The sequence below is a fragment of the Ruditapes philippinarum genome, unplaced genomic scaffold (assembly GCF_026571515.1).
Source record: "Ruditapes philippinarum isolate M1 unplaced genomic scaffold, ASM2657151v2 ctg17994_1_1_1_1, whole genome shotgun sequence".
In the NCBI taxonomy this organism is placed as follows: domain Eukaryota; kingdom Metazoa; phylum Mollusca; class Bivalvia; order Venerida; family Veneridae; genus Ruditapes; species Ruditapes philippinarum.
The window spans coordinates 1-7,086 of NW_026861902.1; the positions used below are offsets into that span (position 1 = coordinate 1).

At 35.7% G+C, this 7,086-nt stretch overlaps 1 long non-coding RNA gene across 1 annotated transcript; it reads right to left on the bottom strand.

The window, feature by feature from the left end:
• Positions 1-970: 970 nt before the first annotated feature.
• LOC132717312 (uncharacterized) lies at positions 971-6,672 on the bottom strand. The gene is made up of 4 exons (XR_009623944.1): positions 6,411-6,672; positions 5,084-5,244; positions 1,638-1,796; positions 971-1,157 (listed from the first exon to the last, which is right to left on the bottom strand). It is a non-coding gene; the product is annotated as an uncharacterized LOC132717312 (long non-coding RNA).
• Between the last annotated feature and the right edge of the window lie 414 nt (positions 6,673-7,086).

The following is a 7,086-nucleotide window of genomic DNA, read 5'->3' on the forward strand; positions in this document are numbered from 1 at the left end:
TTCTACAATTCTACATTGTCTTTATGACAATTAAGCCAAAACTATGTACCAAAACCTCCCTTAACTTACTTGAAACACTGTTAGATGTCGCATCTTTCTTTACTTTAACTAAAATATTTTTTTCAATGTAAAATATCAAACCATGTTTTGTTTTTTGATGGGTTTTTTTCACATGTGTCCCATTGCTTAGACAAGTGATAATAAATCATTGATGACCAAATGTGGACTATATACAATCAGTGACTGCAGTCTAATTAAAGTAACACAGTAATTATCACATGATCTTCTCAACAAATCACCTCACTATTATGACTATATAAGACACTGCATTAATTATAATTACAGTCACTCAAATTATCAATTGGCAGGAAGTTAAATACTGACAGATAATTATTTAACAGTAAGGCAGGAACTTTTGATTGCAATACGGTCATTCTTGTACAAATTATGGCCATTGGGTCTTTCCTGTACAAATTATGGCCACAGGGTCCAAATTTTTTATACAATTTATGAAAGGAACAAAACAGAATTACGGTCATCAATTATAAATTGAAGACAGACAATTAATGAACTGAGGAACTATTCATGTCCCAGGACCTCTTTTGTAAAAATCATATGTATATTTAATTTCCTATAGAATATAAAAAGTTATCATCGAAATATTTTCAAAATTTTAACAATCTTTCATAGAAAACAAAAACAAAGCTATAATAGCTTAACCGTTTAATTAGGTATTATTAATCTTAGAACAACGCAGAAAGAAAAATTATCTCAAAATATTATTATTAATGAAAGAAGAAAGCAAGAGCAACTCATACTTATTGATTTAGACAAAAACAAGTTTGGACAAGCAGAATTTATGATATTGATAAGAATTTTTAAAGCATACAACAATATATACTAATGTAAGAATATATATTCATCAAAATGTTGTTTTAATCTTTTAATATATAATAATTCTTTAAAACTTAAGTACCACCATTACACATGTTTTTTACCTCTTCAGTTATATCTGAAAGACATTGGATAGCTGCAAACTTTTTTCTCTCCTCGTCACTTGCAGACAAATGTTTTTGCTTTTCTGATTTCCGACCTTTTCTCTTAGATTTAGGAAAAGCATCTAAATCAGTGTCAAGACCTTCTAAATCTTCAGGATCCTGTAAAAAACAAATGAAAAATTAATGAGTCTCAAACAAACATAAATCTATCACTACATGTATCCTATAAAAAGATTTAATGAGGCTTGATGGTATATGGGGATTTCCTTTAAAATTCATGTGGAAATTGAATCAAACCAATTTTGTGACTGAGACAAACATCCCACTTGTATTTTAATCATAATGTTACAAGATACAGAGAATTAACAAAGGCAGAGTAAGGTAGGGGTCAGCATCTGACCCCGAGAGTCTGTGCCGTTTCACCTCTGTCTTAAAACTTCTCTTTGACATGAACTGAAGGAGAAGTCACTTCTTCTTAAGATTTGAGTCTATTTAAAGCTCTGTTATTAAAGTTCTTCCTAAGATTTAAGTCTATCTAAAGCTTTGTTAAAGTTAGAATTTCGGAGGATGCTCTAATTACTCAGAAAGTGCTAGCATAAACTTCATAATTGAAAACATATAATACCGAAATATACCAACCTGAAGAAGTAAGCTGATGATGTAACGTGTGTAGACAAGAGAATCAATTCCAAGTTGTTCCAGCTCATATTTGAGCCAACTATGCACAGATGAAGGCAATGCTGCCTCCATAGTAATTCTATATTCCGGATACTTCATGGGCAAGAAGGGCATAGGCCACTGAAATAATCATAATAATGATAACAAGATATGTTTGTAAAACATGTATGCCCCCTATCTGCAGCCAATTAGTCATGTGATAAGGTTATTATGCATGACTTCTGACCCAGTGATCAAACAATTAATAAGGGTTATCAAGTATCTACTGGTCATGACCTTAACCTTTGACCCCTTGACCCAAAATTCAATAGGGGTCATCTGCTGGTCACGACCAATCAATCATACAAAGTTTGAAGTTCCTAGGCCTAAGCGTTTTAGTTAATTGATCGGAAACCGTTTTTACTACAAGGTCAATGTGACCTTGACCTTTGACCCCTTGACCCAAAATCAATAGGTCATCTGCTGGTCATGACCAATCACCATACCAAGTTTGAAGTTCCTAGGCCTAAGGGTTCTTTAGTTATTGATCGGAAACCGTTTTAACATACAAGGTCAATGTGACCTTGACCTTTGACCCCAAAATCAATAGGGGTCATCTGCTGGTCATGACCAATCACCATGCCAAGTTTGAAGTTCCTAGGCCGAAGCGTTCTTTAGTTATTGATCAGAAACCGTTTTTACTTACAATGTCAATGTGACCTTGACTTTTGACCCCTTGATCCCAAAATCAATAGGGGTAATCTGCTGGTCATGACAAATCACCATACCAAGTTTGAAGTTCCTAGGCTAAGCGTTCTTAAGTTTTTGATCTGAAACCGTTTTTACTTACAGGTCAATGTGACATTGACCTTTGACCCCTTGACCCAAAACTCAATAGGGGTCATCTGCTGGTCATGACCAATCATCATACAAAGTTTGAAGTTCCTAGGCCTAAGCGTTTTTAGTTAATTGATCGGAAACCATTTTTACCTACAAGGTCAATGTGACCTTGACCTTTGACCCCTTGACCCCAAAATCAATAGGTCATCTGCTGGTCATGACCAATCACCATACCAAGTTTGAAGTTCCTAAGCCTAAGGGTTCTTAAGTTAATGATTGTAAAGCATTTTTACCTACAAGGTCAATGTGACCTTGCCCATTGACCCCTTAACCCCAATATCAATAGGGGTCATCTGCTGGTCATGACCAATCACCATACCAAGTTTGAAGTCCCTTGGCCTAAGGGTTCTTTAGTTTTTGATCGGAAACCGTTTTAACCTAAGAGGTCAATGTGACCTTGACCTTTGACCCCTTGACCCCAAAATCAATAGGGGTCATCTACTGATCATGACCAATCACCATATCAAGTTTGAAGTTCCTAGGCCTAAGGGTTCTTTCGTTATTGATCGGAAAACCGTTTTTACCTACAAGGTCAATGTGACCTTGACCTTTGACCCCTTAACCCCAAAATCAATAGGGGTCATCTGCTGGTCATAACCAATCACCATACCAAGTTTGAAGTTGCTAGGCCTAAGGGTTCTTTTGTTATTGGTCAGAAACCGTTTTTACCCAAGAGGTCAATGTGACCTTGACCTTTGACCCCTTGACCCCCAAAATCAATAGGGGTCATCTACTGATCATGACCAATCACCATACCAAGTTTGAAGTTCCTAGGCCTTAAAGTTCTTTAGTTATTGATCAGAAACTGTTTTCGCTTACAAGGTCAATGTGACCTTGACCTTTGACCCCTTGACCCCAAAATCAATAGGGGTCATCTACTGATCATGACCAATCACCATACCAAGTTTGAAGTTCCTAGGCCTTAAGGTTCTTTAGTTATTGATCGGAAACCGTTTTTGCTTACCAAGGTCAATGTGACCTTGACCTTTGACCCCTTGACCCCAAAATCAATAGGGGTCATCTACAGATCATGACCAATCACCATACCAAGTTTGAAGTCCCTAGGCCTTAAGGTTCTTTAGTTATTGATCGGAAACCGTTTTTGCTTACAAGGTCAATGTGACCTTGACCTTTGACCCCTTGACCCCAAAATCAATAGGGGTCATCTACTGTCATGACCAATCACCATACCAAGTTTGAAGTTCCTAGGCCTAAGGGTTCTTTAGTTATCACTCGGAAACCATTTGGTCTACGGACCGACGGACCGACAGACCGCAAGTGCAAAGCAATATACCCCTTTTCTTCGAAATGGGGCATAATTATTGAATATATTAATAAGCTATTTTTGAAATAATGATAATCATATCATAAATAAGTTTCAAGGTTAAGACTGACATGTTTTAAAAATAATATGTTGGTCATCTATACATTTTAATTTTCAATAAACTAATTTTTTAAAATGGCAAAATCTCCTTACCTTTACAACAAACTATTAAATATTCATGTTTTATACTCTATCCTGAACAAATAATCAAACTTTTAAGACTAGTCGACAGACAGCATGCTCCACTTTTCCAAGAGCCAGAGAGTGTAATTATTATTTGTTATTATTAACCTTTTACCCCATGAGCATATTGCGAAAAATGGCCGTTTTCATTGAAAAGCCTCCTGTAACAAGTTCAAACTGCTATGAAACTATGAAAAATGCTTCAATACTAATGAAACTTGGCACAAATGTTGACTACACCATAGCCTCTGTAACAGCATGCTCAATCGTAAATTTCCTGTTACCATGCCAACGGGGGGACGTCTCAAAATTGCCAAAAATCACTATTTTGCATTGTTTTTTTCCATCAAAACTGATTTCAAAGTGCTACAACTTCTCAATGAATTGACATAGAGTAAAAGCCTTTTCAGCGTAGGTTACTTGTTACCCTAAGATCAACCTGAGGCCATTTTTAGCCTGTCACATGTCCAAAATTTTCTTGGCGATGAGGGGGACTCCGCCCCCTTCAAACCCCCCAAACAGAAGGGGGAACATCCCCCTTCCGGCAACCCCCTGATGTAATATTTGGATGGGGAACGGCGCCGAAAAAGTGGTCACTATTTTTAACAACATTTCTCAAATGAAAAACAGTGTTGGGGGCCTAAATAGGACATTTTTTCACTGTTTGAGGCCTCAAAAAGGAGGGGGGGGGGACAAAAAGCCGTCGAAACACACTTATATAAGGGAAAAGGTTAAATTAGAAAAACAGCATAATTCTGCAAAGTGCTTGAAAGACTTCTGTTCCCTTGACTACGTAATAGAATCCATATGTGTACCGACCGTGTAAGGCATTTTATGATCATTGATAGTACTGAAATGAATTTACTTTTTAAACAGAAAACTTCGCGATGGCGTTTGTGTGGTGCTGAAAAAAACTTTCGTAAATTTTATTTACTGAAAAATTTCTGTCTAATCCTGAAACAAAATAGTTTGGGAAGGCCTTGGTTACTAATATTTTCACAAATATGCCTTTTATTCTTACCTTTATCAAAATTTAACAACTTTCACAAACAATCATAATGCAATCAAATCTCTTAGCAAACATCATTGACATGAACATGTAGAAGATGACTTCTTGTACAGATGAACGTCTTCAACTGTGAATCCATTTTGGACCACTCAAGTTACTGACTGTATATAATTCTGAAAAAGGTAATGTAACACATAATCATATTGTTGGAATGATTAAAAAAGAATTTTGTACAATAAAACTGGAAATAAAAAAGTTTTTAGTAAAAACATTGTGTATGTAAGACGGTCTCCAATTTACCAGAAAGAGTCGTCTCCTGTTCAAACATGCTAGCAGACCTTTCAGCTCCAATACTAGTAAATGTATATATTTATACATGTAATAATAAATGTTTTGAAGACTATTTAAGGTAGACATTTATGCCAACTTATTTGAGAATCTCTCAACCCATGGCTAGAATACAGCCTTATTTTTGGCCTTCAATCCCATTCCCACTGAGAGTATATCCTTGACTCTTCAGCTATGACTCTAGCTCTTGCTCACCATTACCCCCTCATTAACCTCAATAAGTTTTGGAAAATCCCATAAACTATCTGGACAAGATTGGGTGAATGCTGTAGGGGGGGCAACATACTATTTTGAGTTTGAGGGGGGAATGGGGCCGAATTTCGCTGAACATTTTGGTGAAACAATTTATACTGTTTTCAATTGGGAAAATGACTGAATGTAGGCTATGAAATTAGCCAAATTACGGACAAAAGAAAGAATTTGTGAGTTGAAGCCTTTTATTTTTAATGTGCCGAGCTGTCCTCTTACTGTAATTTACTGTCTCACTCTGTGATCATTAATAGGCAAGCAAAAGCCTGAGTCTAGTATAACTATAAGTAAAATTCCATTCAGACTAGCGTAAAATTTATGGAACATAATCCAACGGTCTCAAAGTGTTTCGGGATCTGAAAGAATATGAATAGTATCATAATTCCCTATACGTATTACGTAACCTCCTGTTTCACCTTGCAACTTCCTCACATTTTTAGTGTGGCAAATGATTAAACGTGAAATAACAAATCAATTCAAATTCTAAGGATTATTTTCTGGCAGATTTTATCTTAAATGTTCTATCAACATAATGTTGTTTGTCAAATTACCCAAATTTTCAAAACATTTGAGGAATTCCATGAAATCATGAGAAGTGGGAGGGGCACCTGTCAAAAATTATGTCCTTGGATATCACTAGTGAAAACAACGGAATTATGCGTATCTAATATTGATATAATGCATACACATAAAGAATAAATAATGATGACATACAAATTATGTAATTAAGCCTTTAAATTACCTTGAATATGAAATGTTGCAATCACGTTTGATCAGTTTTCGCAGGGTCATTTTGACAGAACTCAGTCTATCTCCGAAATTGGCATTGTTTGGACTTTAAAGCGTTAAAAACTAATCATACATGACAGTTATTACATTAAACAACCATATTCGGTTGTCTATACTCAATCAAAACAGTTCAAAACATTCTTCCGTAATATATTTTGCGTTGATTTACGTTGGCCGGATGAAACTGGGGTGAATATTTTCACTTCTACGGAAGTAAATACCTACGCCGGAAGTGACGAAATTTGAAAAAAATAGTTCTACAATCAATTCAAAAGTTTTCATTAATCTCAGCTTATTGAAAAGCTTTAAACATACTGTAGTTTTTTGACAAAAAAGAATAACAGATTTACGGTAATATGATAATAAAATAGACTGAATATATCAGAATCGTAACTTTACTGCAAATGGAGGCGGATTAGTTTGTAGGTCATTGGATCTACTTTTTCACGTAGGCAGACGTTCTCTGGCAACAACAAACACGCGGGAAAAATAAGGCTTTAAAATTGGCCTATGTGAAAAATTCCCTGTCAATTTCGCTATTATATATTCTGGAACAGACCCGTGGTCTTAACCAGGGGTAGATCTTCATTCCGTTTTCTTTAACCATTATTAAAAACAAGTCTTAAAGG